Genomic DNA, 17,859 nt, shown 5'->3' on the forward strand with positions numbered 1-17,859 from the left:
GGATCAGAAATTTGACAGTCAAGTCATAGTACATGAAATCCATGAGGATTTACAGCTTTGTCCATATATATGCAATCAAAGGTATAATCCAAATCATTCAAATAATTTTTCAGCCCATTCTTGTTCTGAGATTTTATGTCAAGAAGAAAATCCTCAAGATCAGGTTATTGAAAATACATGCATCAAAATTTTGAATAGTGAGGTAACATGTGATGAAATCTATCTACCTAGACAAGAAATTTTTTCAATTGAAGATCATAATGATGTTGTCCTAGTTAAAGTGCATAAAATTTCACTTTTAGGTAAACTTGAGTTACATGAAGTGTTGAATATACAGGTTTTATCGATTCTATTTGAGGATCATCAAAATGACATGGATGATATGCATGAATTTGTTTGTATAGGAGGTGTTATTGTTTAGACTCAAGATGACATTTCCTCAAGCAAAACTACCAAACATTATATAAGAATTGTTTGAAAAGAAAAAGATTAGTTTTGATACACACAATATGGATGTCATGTTTGAAGATGTTCAAGGATGCATCGATGTTTTTGTTCATTTACATGAAGGGAAGATAGATACATTGTTGTATTTTTATTTGATAATGTTCTTGGAATTGAAGACATAGGATGAAAGAAGCCATTAGTTATGAATAAATTTAGCCCTCATGGTTTTACATATCAAGAAGAGGTGATTTTTCATGATTATCAAGATCCCTTGGTAAATATTTTTGAGTCATTAGTGAAGGTGGAGTTTCTTTCATTTATAAGGTTAGGTGATGTATTCCTCTTTTATTCTAAGTTGCCACTATATGATCCACTGCTAATTTTGTTCAAGAACAGTCAAGGAGCCTAGGTGTTGGATGAACTCTTTGACTGGTTATATTGGAGGTTTCATATTGCTTGAATTAAGGAGGTGGATTTTTAGATGTTAGAGTAGAGTTATTGGTACATCAATAAGCTTGTTGGGAAAGCATTTCCTTAAGCTTTAGGCTATGTTTTGCAGTTGTCAGATTTAGTTTGTACAAAAGTTTGATATCACATTGCAATAGTAATAATTGGTTTCTAGTTGGCTTGCAGTTTGCTTTTCAGTTTGGTGAAGTGGGTTTGAATGTAGTCTTCAAATTGGGATCAACCCAATGGTAAGGCAAATGGTCTGCTCATTCTTTGCTACACCATAGGGGCGCAACATCCCCATTGGAGCCATTGTTATCCATGATAACCCCTAAAAATAATTTTTGGTTTAATTAATCACTTTAGATAGGGTTTTTATGTTTAGGTTCATTTGAAAGTTGTCATATGGTACATTTAATGTTTGATAGGGTCATCATAAAAGAAAAAAGGTCATAATTCCATTTGTTTTCAGGTTATCATTTCATAATAGACTTTTGTGACAGTTCTACAAACTTTCACAACAACTCTAGTTCAACAAACCTAGAATTTGCTATGAAAGTCCCAGAGAGTTCCGTAGCAAAACGGTCCATCCTCACACTTGTCTCACTATGAAAGTCCAGCTGTGTAACAATTTTATTTTAAATGATTGTTAGTGATGTCAAATTTGTACTGAGTCATTATACACCTTTATTCTCGTGTCATCTGCTCCTTTTCTTTGACACTTACCTCTCCTTTTCCCCTTTATACCATATACTTCTATCAAATTGTTCACAAGTGTTGTCACTATAATAGGATTTGCATTGTCAAAACGAGTCTAGCTTTGGTCTAAGCATGGTCTAGGTGTTCTTAAGTTGATTTGTAGGTGAAGAGGAAGCAACTCACAAGCATCTCCTACGTGTTCCAGCCATGGCCTTACTTTCTTGTTTTTAAGTGGCTATGAGCTAGATACTTCCACCCCCTCTAGGAAAAATCCAAAAGCTCCATCAATAACCCCTAGAGAAGAGAAGCAACGAGAGGCAGAGAAACCTATAGTAAAGGCTTCCACAAACACTGAGAGGAGGATGACCAGAAGATAGAGAAAAAAATAGAGCCATCAAAGAAAAGACATGGAAAAGAAATTATGCAAGACAAAAGCCAAGAAGAAGTGTTACAAGAACAGTTAAGGGAGGCCATAGAAGAGCTGATGGAGGCCAAATTGGAATTTGAAGAAATGAAGAAGAAGGTGTTGGAGCAGTTAGATTTCGATGAGGAAATTGTAAAAAGGATAGGAAAAGACAAAGAGAATTATACCACTACAAAAGATATTGAAGCATATTTATAGAAGGAACAGGTGGTTGCAAGCTGCCAGAAGGAAGTTGCAAACTCAAGTCAAAGACTTGCAAGCACAAGTAGATGTTACTCCATGATATGGTAAAATTATCAATTTTGTCTTCACTCTACATAAACCAGTAAACTAAACCTTATATATAGTCAACATGATATTAGGAGTCATAAGGAGGCATTAATTATCATGAAAACTATAAAAACTCAGAATTTTGCAACTTTCGTAGCAACTGCCCATAATGAAGCTGAGAATTTGCTACGAAGTTGTTGTAGCTTTCCATGGAGGTTAAGGGTGATCTAAAGCTCATAAAATATAGTTTTGAAGGCCTATATTTATCTTAGAAACACCAAATAATACCTCAGAACTAACAGAGAGAGAAAAGAGGTAGCATAAGAGTGTCTTTTGAAGTTGCTACCAAGGTTTACTACAAAACTGTTGTAGCTTTCCATAAAGAGAAAATCCAGTAAAATTTTCAATTGGGAGGGCTTGATAGCATGATTTTAATTAAAAAACATTACTAAACACCTTAGAATCAACAAGGGCATCAAGATGACCACATAGGGGTGGTTTTTGAGATTTGCTACAAAAATTCTGGAAATAATTGTTTTAGTAGTCAACTTCAGGGTCACTTTCTGACCAAATGAAAACAAATTTTGGAAATTTGAAGGATGGTTTTGATCAGTACGAGCTCATATAAGAAAAATATCTCTTAGAGTTTACACATATATCAAGGGTTGTAGAATAGGCACTTGTCTTTGAGGCCTATTTTATAGAAATTTTCCTAGCTATTTTGAAAGGTGACTTGGTGGAGGTCTAGCTCAACAAAGTCAACTAGGCTAGCACATCCACGTGACATGAGACACATCAAAAACAAATTTAGAATTTTTTTTTTATTTGATAAGGTTCAACGACAGAATTTTTTGAGCTCATAAATGATAAGAGACCCCTATTTGTATTCAAACTCTGTTAAAACAAAATATCCCAATAAAGGCTCAATTTTTTGTTACTCAAATAGAATTAGGTCTTTTAGCTATGCATCGAGTCTAGTACATGTGGAAGATTATTAAATGGAGCCCTCACTCTATATGTGTAGAACTTTTTCACTTGAAAGGGGGATCGATGATGTGAGAAGACCACTTTTTCATATTTTTCAGTTAATCAGATATACAATTTGCAATAATACTCTGTTTTAACTTGAGATTCATTTTTTGTTTCAGTTCCATCCTATCATGCTTTCATGTTGTTATATGTTTTCATAGCTTATTTGATTACTTTGAATTCAATTTTAAATCACTCCAACTTCCTTAAAGTTTCTCTATTTTACTGTAAATGTTTACTTCACACTAGATTAAAATAAAAAATTCCTCAGCTTCCATGAAACCAATGTTGTTTTTCATTGATTTTCTTTAATTAACTCCATGCCAAATGGTGATTTTCTCCACACTCTTTGACCTACAAAATCACATGAAAAACTAGAGTTAGCCATCTGAAATTGAGTTTTATTTAGAATATTATCCAGTTTTCCTTGAGAGCGCCCTCTCATGCTAGAAGGGCTAACTTTTAGCTACAAGTGGTTTGAAATAGTTATGCTGGGTTGAAGGTTGACACAACCCAACTCTATTAGCTCATTGATAACAAAATATATGGACATATATGAGTGAGTTGCTCAGAGGATGAACAATAGTTTTAGTAGGGGGTTGATGATGAGGCTCATCAATAGGTATATCACAAGGGTCATAATGTCATCCTCCAACTTTAGAATTATCTCTTTCCTAAATTTATTTACAATTTTTGTTATATTATGCTTAGTGAGGGGGAGAAAATATGTTTTTCTATGTCATGTGTCCTAACATGGTTTAAATGCACAAATTGGGACAATTTTGAGATAATTTCATGTAGGAGCTTAGGAGAGATCCTAGGAGGTTGTCTACCTCCTTATGTCCTTCAAACATCCAAGTTCACCACTTTTTCTCTCATCAACTTGAAGTCATTGGCAGCCAAGTAGGAAGAGGTCAGTGGAAGCCAAGCTAGTGCAGTTCAAGGAAGATCTAGATTTGCCTTTCTCGAATTTTGGGAGACAAACATCTCTATTTTCTAGGGAGATGTTAGTAGCTACCCTTTTTTATAAATAAAAATTCTGAGGAACTCATTAGGATTCAATTTTTTTCAGATAAGAAAGTATTGAGCTCAAGCACTTGTGACTCCTATTTTTTACTTATTATGTGATGTATTTGACATTTTTGCAATGATAATGAGAAGTTTCTTATTGATCCATCATTGAGATAGTTCAGAGGGCTGAGGCTCTTGGGTTTGGGATGAACCCCAATAGCTTAGGTCCCTCTTGTGTATTGATATTATTATTTAGCTCAGAATTTTTATTAGTTTTTGCATTTTAGTAGAATATAAGTTATTAAAAAGCCAATGAATGTGCCTCTACCTCATCTCTCTCAAGGGAGCGTGACTAGTGGAATACACAATCACAATCCAAAAACATTATGTAATGATTTCTTGATTATAATTTCTTGGGAAAATATATACATTTGTTATCTTGTTTCACATATGATTTTTGTATATTAGAAGTTAATTGATTGCATAGATCAGATTTTTTAGCATCAATTAGATTGTTTCCAAATTCAACTCATCCTTTCCACCATTGGTTATAATATTTTGCAAATGAAAATAAGAATAGGTGCATTTGATGTTGTAGGACTATTGGACCTATAGGCAAGGGACATTTTCACCATCTCCATCTAGGACTTCTCCACTCTCTTTTGATGAAACCCAACGATCGTCTTGATATCTATTTTTTTGTTCACCGTGAGTAACCCTCCTAGTCCAAACTTGGGCTTCCTAAATTGTTCAGCTTGGATAGGGATGTTGGTCACCTTCCATCCAGCCCCCATAACCTTCATACATCTTTCCATCACTTTATCCCATCATCGTTACCCTGTAAAGCCTCTGGGAAAACTTCCTATATCATTTTAGGACTTCTTGTAGCAATACAGGAAACCTATAGAAGCTTCCTGTAGCATGCATGTAGTAGCCTGTTTTGCCCTTGTTTTGACCTGTAATGCCATTATAGCTTAGTTTAGGAGTAGGTTGACCCGCCAACTTGGACTCCATGATCATAGGTACCACATAGTCCATTCCCTCCACTCCTTTTCCTTCACTGCAAGAGAAAATAACATTAGTTTCTTCATCACATATTTGGGAATTAGGGCATTACTTAATATGAAAGTGTGAATTAGATGAATGATGCTAGATGGTTGATTGAAATTAGTGTAGTTTCCTTTCTGGTGCTAGCATAAATCTTGTGTTTCTTTCATGAATTAATTCAGTAGTATTTAGAAGTTGATATATTTTACAAGTTGGATTTGAAAAACATTTACTTTTTATACAATATTGCTAGCTTTTGAATTACATGTTTAGCTGTTAATCCCCCCTAATTCAGTAAAAGAATGGTCTTAGAACCCTAACTATCAAATAACCTAGTTGAGGGTGGCATGAATATATTTCCATCTACTGTGTATACAACATTGTCACCTCGAAGTTTGTATGAACCCAAGTTGATAAATATAGTTGAGGAGCCTTTGGGAGTTGCAACACACTTGTTGCAATATGAGGGCTCATTTTTAATTCTACCAAATTATTCTCATTTTTAACTCTACAAAATTTTAAGTGGGATCAAATGTATTTTCACTTCAAAAGTGGTTTTCACCTCAAGATAATTGATCTCTCTTGACACTTAGTAGATACAGAGTTAAGATGGATCCTGAATATGCCATGGCTTAATAAGGACTCTATCATTGGTAATGTAAAGAAGAGATTTATTTCAAGTCCCTATTATTGTATTTTCTTCCTTTCATCACATAGACACTATTTAGAGCCTATATTCTTTTTGCTATTAATTTTCTAGAGTGCTCCTTCCTAATCCTACGTCCTCTAGAGTTGAATATCACTATATGTCCTCTACCAATTTTTTATTCTACCAAATTTAATTCTCATTTTAATTTTATTAAAACCTTGATTTAATATCTATGTAATATCCATGAAATATTTATAGTAATATTGAGGGTAGAGATTTTAGGTATATAGCAGAAGTATAGCCTTTTATCTTTTAGATTTAACTAAAAAAATGTTATAAAATTAAGTTAAAGTAAAATCTTTATAAAATATTTTGATTGTGATTTAAGTTATGGCTTTTAGGAACATGACATTGATAAGCCATGGTGTTATCCCATGGTATTGTAACAAATCCTATTTACAAGTTAATAATACCCATAATAAAGTGGGACTTAATATCCATGTTTAAAACTCTTTTACTTTCTAAGTTTATTGTAAGTTTTAAGTTTTTATGCGCTTATTAATTAAATTTAAATGTGGTTATCAAAATAATTATTAGTCCCTACCAAGGTAGGAGTGTAGCAATCGATTTTCCAACTGAGCATTATTAGTTTGACATTAACTAATGCAACTTATAATGTTTAGCTTTGAAAATTAAATATTTATTTTTCAATATTATTAAAATAAACTAATTTTCGAACATTTGATTAGACTATAACTTGAATATCTTGTTATAGTCTTTGCATAATATAATTCCATGTGGAAAACTACATCACATATTCTATACCATAATCTATGGATATGATTCCAATATTCATGCATTATTTTTATATATTTGTGCCTTTATTTTTCCATCCAAAAATAAAATCCTTGAAAATAGCTCATACTCTCATAAATAATATATTTACCATAAGTTACTTCCCACCATAATTGAAAGAAGTCCTTGCATATAAAATGGATAAAAATAAGGTGTAAATAAATATACTTATTACAAGTAACTTCCCACCATTATTTATGTTTTTCTCTGCACTTTTGTAGGGGTAAACTTGTAAATGTGTAGCATTACTAATGGTTACTACCCACCAAATTTACGTAGTGCCTAAACAATCAATTACTTTCTCCACTTCACATCTCAATTTATTACATCGTTTCAAAGCAACACTATAAGATTGTAACACTTGTTTTAATTTATATCCTAAAATTGACCTTATATTAGAGCTACTATTTATATATTATATATTTTAATGTGATATGTATATTATGATTTTTATTTATCTAAAAATTGTTCTTAATTTTATGAATAAAAACTTACAGTATAAATAATTGAATTTTATTATTTTGAATAATTTTGAGTATTTATTATTAATTAAGCAAACATTGAGCTATTAACACTCGCTTATGAACACTACAACATCACTCCTGCCCTCAACTCTATATTACGTTTAACCTTTAATTTTTGTTTTTAATTTAGCCAACATGTAAATGTTAAATCTTTACAAACATTTACACCATTACAAAATCACTACATTTACTACATTATATATATATATATATATATATATATATATATATATATATATTATATATATATATATATATATATATATATATATATATATATATATATATATATATATATATTTCTCAACATTTTAAAAATGTTGACATACATACATTTTTACTACACATCTTCCATATAGTGGGCCATAGAGCACTTCTCAGTGAAACTAGGTGCATTGCAAAAGATAGAGGAAATGAAGCAGCAAAACATTGAAAAACAAACAAGCCATCTATCAGATATTGTCACGAATAACTTTAGGTCAAGAGCATCAAAAGAAGAATAGTGTGTAAGTTGAGGGTGAGTTGCATGATCAATAGGAGCATGCATTAAGGAAGAGTTTCTTGGTCAAGGAAAACATCAAATTAAAGGTTTTCAAATCGTATATGTTTTGTATTATTCCATTTAAGTAGTTGATATGTGTACTGTCAATAGTCATAAGCATAGGAAAAAAATTACTATCAAATTAGCATCATGTTAAGGTAGGAGAGAAACTTGACATGTGGAACTACCATTAATGTGTTTTGGCTCATTTGTAGAATAGTAGTATATTTGGTTTGTGGAGTAGCCTTGAGTGTGGACTGGTACAAAGGTACCAAAGAAGAATATTTTGATTAGAATGAGGAGTAAAACATTAGGTGGAGCAAATTGAATATTTAAGCACAAAATCATAGTAATCCTACATTCATATGTATTTCTCTCAGTCCAAGGAAAAATCATCAGCAACCTCTTATATCCATGATTTGGGAGAATGATTAGAGAGATGGGATCTGGGGCATTTTACATTGATGTCAAATTGGGAGAATGAAAAAACATTGGCATGAGATGAGAAAACATTGGCGATACATTAGAGAGTAAGAAAGAAGTAGCATCCTATTAAAAGAAGTGTTGCAAAGTAGTAGTATTGCCATAAATGACCGACAATGTTTTATAGTATTGCCATCAATGCTAAAGGGTGATATTATTGAGTAAAGTGATGTCAAAATTTAGACATTTATGTCAATTCTAAGAGAATTTTTCAGCATTGTTGAAAATTTGTTGTCTTTCATGTCAAGTTTAAGTCATTTGATGTCAACTGTCAAGATCAAGGGGAGCCTCGTAAGTTTATTAATGTGTGTTATTGGATATTCAAGGTCAAGGATGGAAGTAATATATTTGAAGGAAATATCTCTTTAGTTTATTAGATTTAATGATAAAACCAAGTTCTCAGTTGGATATTCCTCTTATAGAACTTCCCAACGATATATGGCACTTCATATAACTCCTAAGGGATAACAAGTTATCAAATTTTAAAGTTTCAACAATGTTCTAGGGCCCATGGTTTAAGAATAGGCCCTTCCTCACCAGATGAGTGACAAACTATAAAACAAAGCTTAGGAGGAAGAGTTATGAGTCATTAGAGAAATCTTGAGGTCCAAAATGGGCCTCCTAAGGAATATAATATAATAATAGTGAAAATAATAAAATGAGATTAGATTACATCACCAAATTTTAGAAGGGAAAAACAAAAACTACTTTTTAAAGTCACATTTTAACCTTATCTCCTTATGGTTTTACTCAAATTTCAAGCAATAGCACTATTCTTCCTTTTATTCTTATACTCCAAAAATAGTGAATCATCCCCCATGGTTGACTTCAACATATTGAATCCTATTGGTTCATATAAAGTTGATTTTGGTTGTACATTTATGTTTTGAGCCACATTTTTTACCTCAAATTTTCTCTAATGTGTAGGGAGTAGAGTGGTCAACCATTAGTCCTAGCCCATGATCATAGGGAGATAGGGTAAAGAGATTAGGTGCTTGTTAGACCAATAGATCCTATCAAAGAAAAAAAAACTATGCGGTAGAAAATCGCAAGTGGTAGGTGATAAAATTGAAATGCCTCTAGTCATAGCTCCTACTTACAGGTTGCTTAACCTAAGCACCAATGTGCTTATCGACCCATTAGGTGAAAAATAAATTGCACTCAACATTAAAATGAGTAGTAAGCAGCGGTTGGCACGCATAGAAGGACAAGTGTCATCTTCATGTAAGTTCTAGGTGGTGCGATTGGTGTGAGAGATGACATTGTCAAACACCATCAACGTCACAAGTGGCAGGTGGAATTCACCCTTTTACATGGCTCAGTGGCCTATTTTTTGGCAGAACTTCACACCAAAAATAGGATGCCACATGGTAGGATGACATCATGATGATGATAACATGATTCAAGAAATAAGTGAAAAGAAGAATTGACAAGGATAAACAGATGATTTGGAAGCCATTTAAGTAGTGGTGAATACAGACTGGTTCCAACATTTGATGTGATGTATGACATGGAATTTTGGTCCCATATTTACATGTTGGGATACTAAGCTTTCAATGTATAATTTATTTTGTATAAGTCCCAAATTGATTCAATGTAATGTGGTAACGTAATGTCGTAGTGATGAGGTAATAAAAGAGCAACATGGTGGTGATAAATTGGCTGGAGATGATGACTCGGCACCTAAGTTAGCCAACAGACAAGGAAAAAAATTGGCAACATAATTTAGGGTTAAGTGATCCTAATTAGCGATTAACCTTAATATATAACCACATGGCCTTGGATTCATGTGAAGTTTGATTAAGAGAATGGCTTAGGGACAGGAGGATTGTGATCACAATATCATAAGAAGTTGATGGAGAAAATTCATTATAATTGATAGGCATCAGAACCTCAGCCTGGAGGCCCAAAATGGATTTGAAAAGGTCTCTTAAATGAACTCACCCATGGAACAAAATGGGAAAGTCAACGGGACTTAACGGGAAAATCCAAAGCAACGTGGTAAAGGAGTTAGGACAATGAATATTGAAGGTTGTGCATTGATGTTGCACTATTATGACTCTTGTGAGGAGTTGAGAGAAGGAACTAATAACCGACGCTACTGAAAGGAAATCCTTATCCATGGTACTAATTTATTCAAATATTAAATGTTTTACAAATTCAAACAATTTTGGGCATTTATCTAGTCAAATAGCTTGGCTTAATTGATACAGTCAAAGAATAATTCCCATGGACAAAGCTAAGGACTAACACCCATGGGAATCTAAGTGAAATGTTTATAAAATATAGAGAGAATGAGGGAATATGGTTATATGTACAGATGAAAAGGAAATGTAACTAGAGACATGCTAACGATGTAAAAGTCAGATATGAAGTATTTGCATGAGGTGTATTTGTTTGTTAATGATATGTACAAGAGTGTGATAAACTACATGGTTGGTTGTCCTTATGAAAAATTGGAGGCGAGTCTAGATGTGTGTACTAACTCTGAATGAAAGATATATTAAGTAAGGTAAGATATGAATGTTTATTTTCTAATAGGGTCAAGCTCATAAAATGGTTGAAAGGGTAGAGAAGGCTTAAAGAGTGATGTGAGATAAGAGGGGATATAATAGAGTGTAGAGAGAGTAGAAGAAAAGTTCAAGAGTGTTGAGAGAGTGGAGAAGACACTATAGAGTGTAGAGAGAGACGATAAGATTATGTAGAATGTAAAGAATGAAAATTATAGAAGTGATCAAGAGCGAATATGCTAAGATGAAACTTTCAGAGAAATTTTTGAGAACAAATATTAAAATTCATGATCATATATGGGCTTGAGGGAAGAGTTACAAAGTAGAGATAGAGTTAAAATTAGAAGTGATAACATTCAATACTGCAGTTGAATATCCCATTGAGTGAGAGTTGAAATAGTAAGTGTAACACAAGAAAATATGAAAGAGTAAGATCACACAATACCTATGGATCCAATTTGAAAATTATATGAAAAGGATGTCCATGGGGTAATAGATTGGGGTTTGGCTCCTCTAGAAGGTTCGTGCCTATAAACCAATTTGATAAGTTGGTACATTCAAGAAGTAGGTTCCTAAGAACAGATTTAGGTGTGAGCATCTAAGTGTGGTCTGCTAGGCTAAGAACATTTGTTCCTTCACATCAGGGAGTTAGTTATTCCTTTAGGTTAGAACATGTAAAAAATTAAGGAGTTGGTGGGTTATTCTAGTCAATTCTTGTAAGATTGGGGATTGGTTCCTCCTGCAAGTGGATGCTTACAAATTAGGGAGTTGGTGATTCGTTTAGGTTGGAGCTTCTAAAACATGAAGGAGTTGGTTCTTCCTCAAGGTTAGTTCCTATAAAATATGGGGGAGTTTGTTGTTCCTTTATGTTGGAGATTATAAAGATTAGGGAGTTGGAGCTTCCTTCAATTTGGGGATTGTAAATTCAAGGGATGGGCGTCTCTTTCTGGTTGAAGCCCAAAACAATGATGTAATAATAGAATATAGCCTAAAACATTATTCATACATAAGTTTAATGTTTTTCTCCCTTCATGGGTTTCCATGTAAATATATGTCTCATATGTTTATGTTGTTTTATAGTTTTCTTGTGTGATTCATGTGTTTTTTACATGATTAATTGCTAAATGATGGGGTAATGTTTATGGTTATTAAAAGTATCCATAATATTGATTCACCCCACTCTTAATATTAACTTGTTTTCTAACATAGAAGTGTTAGATTTGGTCTTTCCCAACACTTCTTTTATTGATGAGCTAGCTACAGTGAGTTGTAAGCTCATGCAGGGATTTGTATCTCACTAGTTGCCATAGTTAGCTTTAACTAGAAGTATGCCTCCTCCACTATTATATAATGTAGGTATTCTATATCCTTTTTCAATATTTGGTTAATTCTCAGATGCATAATTGATACTCTTCCATGCTATCATAGTGGGTGTTTAGCTTCCTTGCTGAATCTATTTTGAATGGGGTCTAACAAATATTTATTTTTAAATAGAACTATAAATATGCTTGCGTGATGTGAGTTTTATATACTTCTATTTTCGTCTATGTAAAGGTAGTTTCTTTGATTTCTTTTTCGCTTATTTAAGTTATTTTCCACTTTTGTTGTTGAGTATGCATGGATATATTTGGTATGGTATCAAAGAAAGTTATTCAAACCACTTCTCATATTTTTTGAGAGACTGAGTTGTTTTATCTGTGAGTTTTACAATAAAAAAAAATTCTTCCATAGATCATGTGCACATGCAATCTTTTTTGGTGCATGCTCACTTATTTATTATTTGTGGCCAAAGTTTACACCCACACCATTCTAGATCAAAGTTTTTGCATTGAAGGATAATCTACCTATGGTAACTTGAGCTTTGGAGAATGCCTTTACCAACCAGATTGGTACTCATGGTTTCAAAGTGACATGCTAGAGTTTTCAAACTCTTGAAAGATGGACTATGGTAGTTATATATTTTACTACAATGATTTTTGTTTTTTTCTATGGTGATTTCTAATGTAAAGCCAAAGAGTGAGCATGTATTCAATTTGTAAAAATAAACAAAAGTGTGTTTAACTATTTTCATTGTCCACATTAATAATGTGTCTACTACAGTAGCCATCAATCTTAATGAACTTTAATGATTTCTTTTAGTGAAGCTTGTATGTTATTCAAAAGTCCAATCTATAAGGAGAGGGGATTGTTGGAATGAAGGCTTTGATTTAGTTCGCATAGTCTTAAATTTCACTAGTTTGATCCATTATTAAAGTGGTAATGGATTTTTTTAGAGCATTTGTATTGGTGGAATATATTTTTCCACCAATTCATTAGAGAGATATTATTTTTGAAGGAGAAATCGATTTCTATAAGAAAATATTTTTTTCGTCAGTTCATCAAGAAAAGCATTTTAGTAAAATATTAAAAACCATTTTTTAAATTGACTTATATTCTTGAATTATTTAAATTTAATGGGTCTGATTATTTTAGTAAGGAAAGAGAAAATGAGTCAATTTTAGTAGGTATTCAAGGAAGTGGATAGGATATTGACTTTCAACCATTCACATTTTATATCATATATTGTAGTGAAAATCATACCCAATTGTATAGTTTAGATGTACACTTTTTCTTGCCTCCTTAAAATGTTATAATGTAACATCATTGTTGGAGAGTGGCTCGGCCTCACTTCAATTTTTGTTGTAAAAGTGTCTCCCTTAGATCTCATTGAATCTAAAGACATCCATCAATAGTTGTGATCACAAATGTGTCGTGCGTGTCACTTTTAGCCTATTCATGTTAAAGGAGGTGTACTTTCAGGAAATATGCACGCGGAAAATATTTCCTATCACTTTATTTCAAAAATGTGTTGATGAGTTGTAGCACAAAACAAGGGAAACAACAATAACCCTCTTATTTTATTTAACTTATGGTGATGTGAACAATTTCCCATAATGGGTAAAAGACTGTAAGAACTTTGTGAGCATAAGGTAGTGTATCAACTCTACAATGAGGTTCTTGATTTTCATTCCATATATTCTATCTTGCAAAAGGAAATGTAACCACACTTAAGAATTTCTTTGAGAGAACTCTTGTTGAGAAAATTAGGATGGTTGTTAATATAGAGTCAACCATGGGAAAGTATTTATACAATCTTGCAGATGAGTTTTGGGAAATGATTGTTAGAAATTAATTAACAGAGAAATGAAATGCACAAAAATTGTGGAAACAAAAATATAGAAACACATAAAACAAGAGAGACACATATAGGCATGGTTCACCCAAATTGGGCTACGTCCATGGAGAAACAACGAGTCCTTCCTTTTATATCATCCATGAAAATGAAGAGATACAACCTACAACATATCTGTTGTAATTTCCTCTTCACTCTGAGACAACCTCATCTCTCTCTGTCTCAGAATATTCATGCACAACCACAATATCATTCCCTCATATAAACTAATGGTTTCCTTCTAGGGAAAAGAACCCTAAGTTAATGTATCTTCTACCAGAATATCATTCTCCTAATGAATAGGCCATATTGACTACGAAATTACAATATTTATTTTGAGCTTCGGGGGCATTGCCCCTAAACCCTCTCCAAGGAGGGAATATTTACAAGTAGTCGTCCCCCCCCCACCCCTACTAGCTATAATACAGGTGGATTTGCTACCTCGTTTAGGAATTTCGGTCCAATGTGGCTGAGACCTCTAAATCAACAAGATAATCAAGCTCCACACCCAACTATCTCCCACTTAGAAATTAATTATAGTAATTCCACTTTTCCTTCATTTTATTAAAAATGCTTCCACTTTGGACCTGATTTTTTCTCATCTTCATTGTCATCCTTGAAGACCAAATAAAATTGAGAAAGATCTCATTTTCTACCTGGTTACAAATTTTGTTAACATTTCTGCATGATTTTGGCTAGTGTGTATCTTTTCCAGCTTGAACTATCCATCTTCCAACATTAACCATATGAAATGGTACTTGAGCTCTATATGTATAGTCTTGGAATGAAATGTTGATGTATTTTCAAGATGAATAACACTATGGTTATCATTGTATAACATTCCCATCTTGTTCTTCACTCCCAACTCATCTATAAACCTTTGTAACCAAATCATTTCTTTACTGGCCTTTATAGCAACAACATACTTTGCTTCCATTATGGAAAGTGGAACAATGTTTTTCAATTTTAATACCCAAATTAAAGTTCTTCCACCCACAATAAGCACATACCATGTGGTGCTCCTCTGGTTAACTCTATCACCTACCATACTCGCAGCAAAATATTCCTATACAGTAATGTTTGAACCACTACAGAATAATGCTTGATTTGTGGTACCACTAAAATATTTTAGAATCCACTTCATTTCCATCCAATGCTCTTTTCCTGTATTGTTCACATACCTGCTTAAAACTCCCAATACATGTGAAATATGAGGCCTTGTGCAGACCATTGCATACATTAAGCTTCCAACTGATGATGCATATGGAGCTTTACACATATAATCCATCTTTTCGTGGGTCTCATGACACCTCCTAACTTATTTTGAAATGGCTAGCAAGAGGTGTACCAACATGTTTTCTTTAATTTTTCCTCAAGCTTTGTTATGTTTTCTTTATTAATGTGGACAAAGGCTTCACAACTCAAAGTCTTTAAAAATGAGTAGTTTACCTTTTTACCTATCCATGCCTCCTCTTTAATAGCACCATCCAAATAACTTGAAGGCCCTCTATTTATTTGATAAAAAATAGTATGTACAACATCCGACCTAAATTCTAAGGGTCATATTATATGCAATCACATGCACCTTGTGCACTCCATGATTTTCTTCTCATCCTTTCTGACACTTAATTTTCCTTTGGTGTTCCTAGAACTATATTCTCTCTGTGAACAATAATTGTCAAACTCTTTGTTGCAATATTCACCTCCATTATGTGATCTGAGACACTTCAACTTCCTTCTTGTCTCATTCTCAACCAAAGATTTACATTTCTTGAAAGTATCAAATACATCATGTTTATTCTGAATGTTCTGAATATATGTTTTTCTAGTTGCATCATCAAGGAAAATTTTAAGGATGGAATTTTATCCTAAAGTTTATAAACCTTCGCGAATCTTACTAGTCCCTAATATGCACATTGTAAAATGTTTGACAATATTTCTTGTAAAAATATATATATTCCAAATGATTTTATATGAAGTCTATATAAAATTTTGGCAATTTTTAGGGTAAAATAATTTTGTACTATAAAATATGGGCGAATCATTTTAGAAAAAATAGAAATTGGCGAATCTTCTTTTTGGAAGAAATATGGAAAATTAGCCCATCTCCAAATATTAGCCCCTAAACTTTTGCCTGTGCATCATCAATAAAGTAACATAATAGTGAGAGCCACCAAGAGATGACACCTAAGCTGTTCCCCAAACATTTGTATGCACAAGCTCTAATTTGTCTCTCTTCTTTTCCTTCTGAACTCTGATAAATATTACTCTCTTCTATGTTTCAAAAGATGATGCTCACACAAATCCAAATCAACATGCTTCGAACCCTACAACAAATTTCTTGAGGGAAGAATCTACATCCATTTCTCAGTCATGTGCCCAAGCTAATCATGCCATAATGTCATATCTTCTCCTGTGGAGTTTAAACCATTAACAAAATTATAAATACCATTACATAAATAAAACATACCAACCTTTTCTCCTTTTGATATTATCAAGTATCCTTTAGTGACCTTCGAGGTTTTTTCTGTGAATGTAGTTATACACCCTTCACCACCTAATTGCTTCATTGAAATTGGATTTTCTTTATATCCGAAGCATGCCTTACCTCCTTTAATACATGCATTAATTTCCATTTTGTTTTTTTTTAACCTCACCCATTCCAATGATTTTACATGGTTTGTCATCACCCAAATGAACATGTCCAAAATATCCTTGGACGTAGTCATGAAACATTTCATATCAGGTGTGGCATGGAATGAGGCCTCTGAATATACCACCCAATCATCAATAATATTATCTAATGAAAGAATCAAAGCATATTTCAACACATCACCTATCACATTTTCTTCATGATTTTCCTCTTATTTTCCATCTCCTTCTTTTCCTTTCCAAGATTTGAAGTATTTCTTCAGGTGTCCTTTCTTCCTACATTTTCAGCACACTATCCCTGATATGGATTTGGATCTACCTTTTCTTGACTTACTATGATTTCCTGGGCTCCTACCTCTTTCCATTTTTCTTCCCCTAGTCTCTGCAGTCAAAGCATTACCTGAAGTCCCACCTGAGATTTTTCATCACATTTCCTTACTAAGGATAGCACCACCAACATCATCAAACTTTAAAGTACTAGATCTAGAGATAGAGTCAATGGTAGCCATAACTAAGAAATTCCAACATTCTGGAAATGAGCAAAGATACAATAGACCCCTAACTTCATCATCAAAATTTAGCCTTAAAAAACTTCATTGACTGGTAACATGTTAAATTCATTTCAATGATCAACAATACATCCACCTTCTAATATGTTCATATTAAATATATGCTTTATAAGATATACCTTATTTGAGGCTGAGTGTTTTTCATATAATTTTTCAAATGCTATCATTAAACCTTTTGTTGTCTTTTCCTTTGAAATGTTGAATGCAACCAATGCTGCCAGACATAATTATATTGTTACTAGTGCCTTTCGGTCGAGAATATCCCATTTTGCATCTACCATACTTTTAAAATTCTTTATTTTCCCGCTGAATGCTAGGTATAGATATTTCTCATAAAAATAATATTCCATCTGCATCTTCTACAACTAGTTGTTTTGGCAGTTAAATTTCTCGTCCCTAAACCTACCATCTTCCTCCATTGCTCCTAGTCGATCTAGGAACCCTTCTCTCCTACGAGTTTCTTAGCCAAATAGACATTCAGCTCTAATACC

Source organism: Pinus tabuliformis, chromosome X (assembly GCF_031772625.1).
Source record: "Pinus tabuliformis cultivar Carrire ecotype Pingquan chromosome X, CPIR1, whole genome shotgun sequence".
NCBI classification, from domain to species: Eukaryota; Viridiplantae; Streptophyta; class Pinopsida; order Pinales; family Pinaceae; genus Pinus; species Pinus tabuliformis.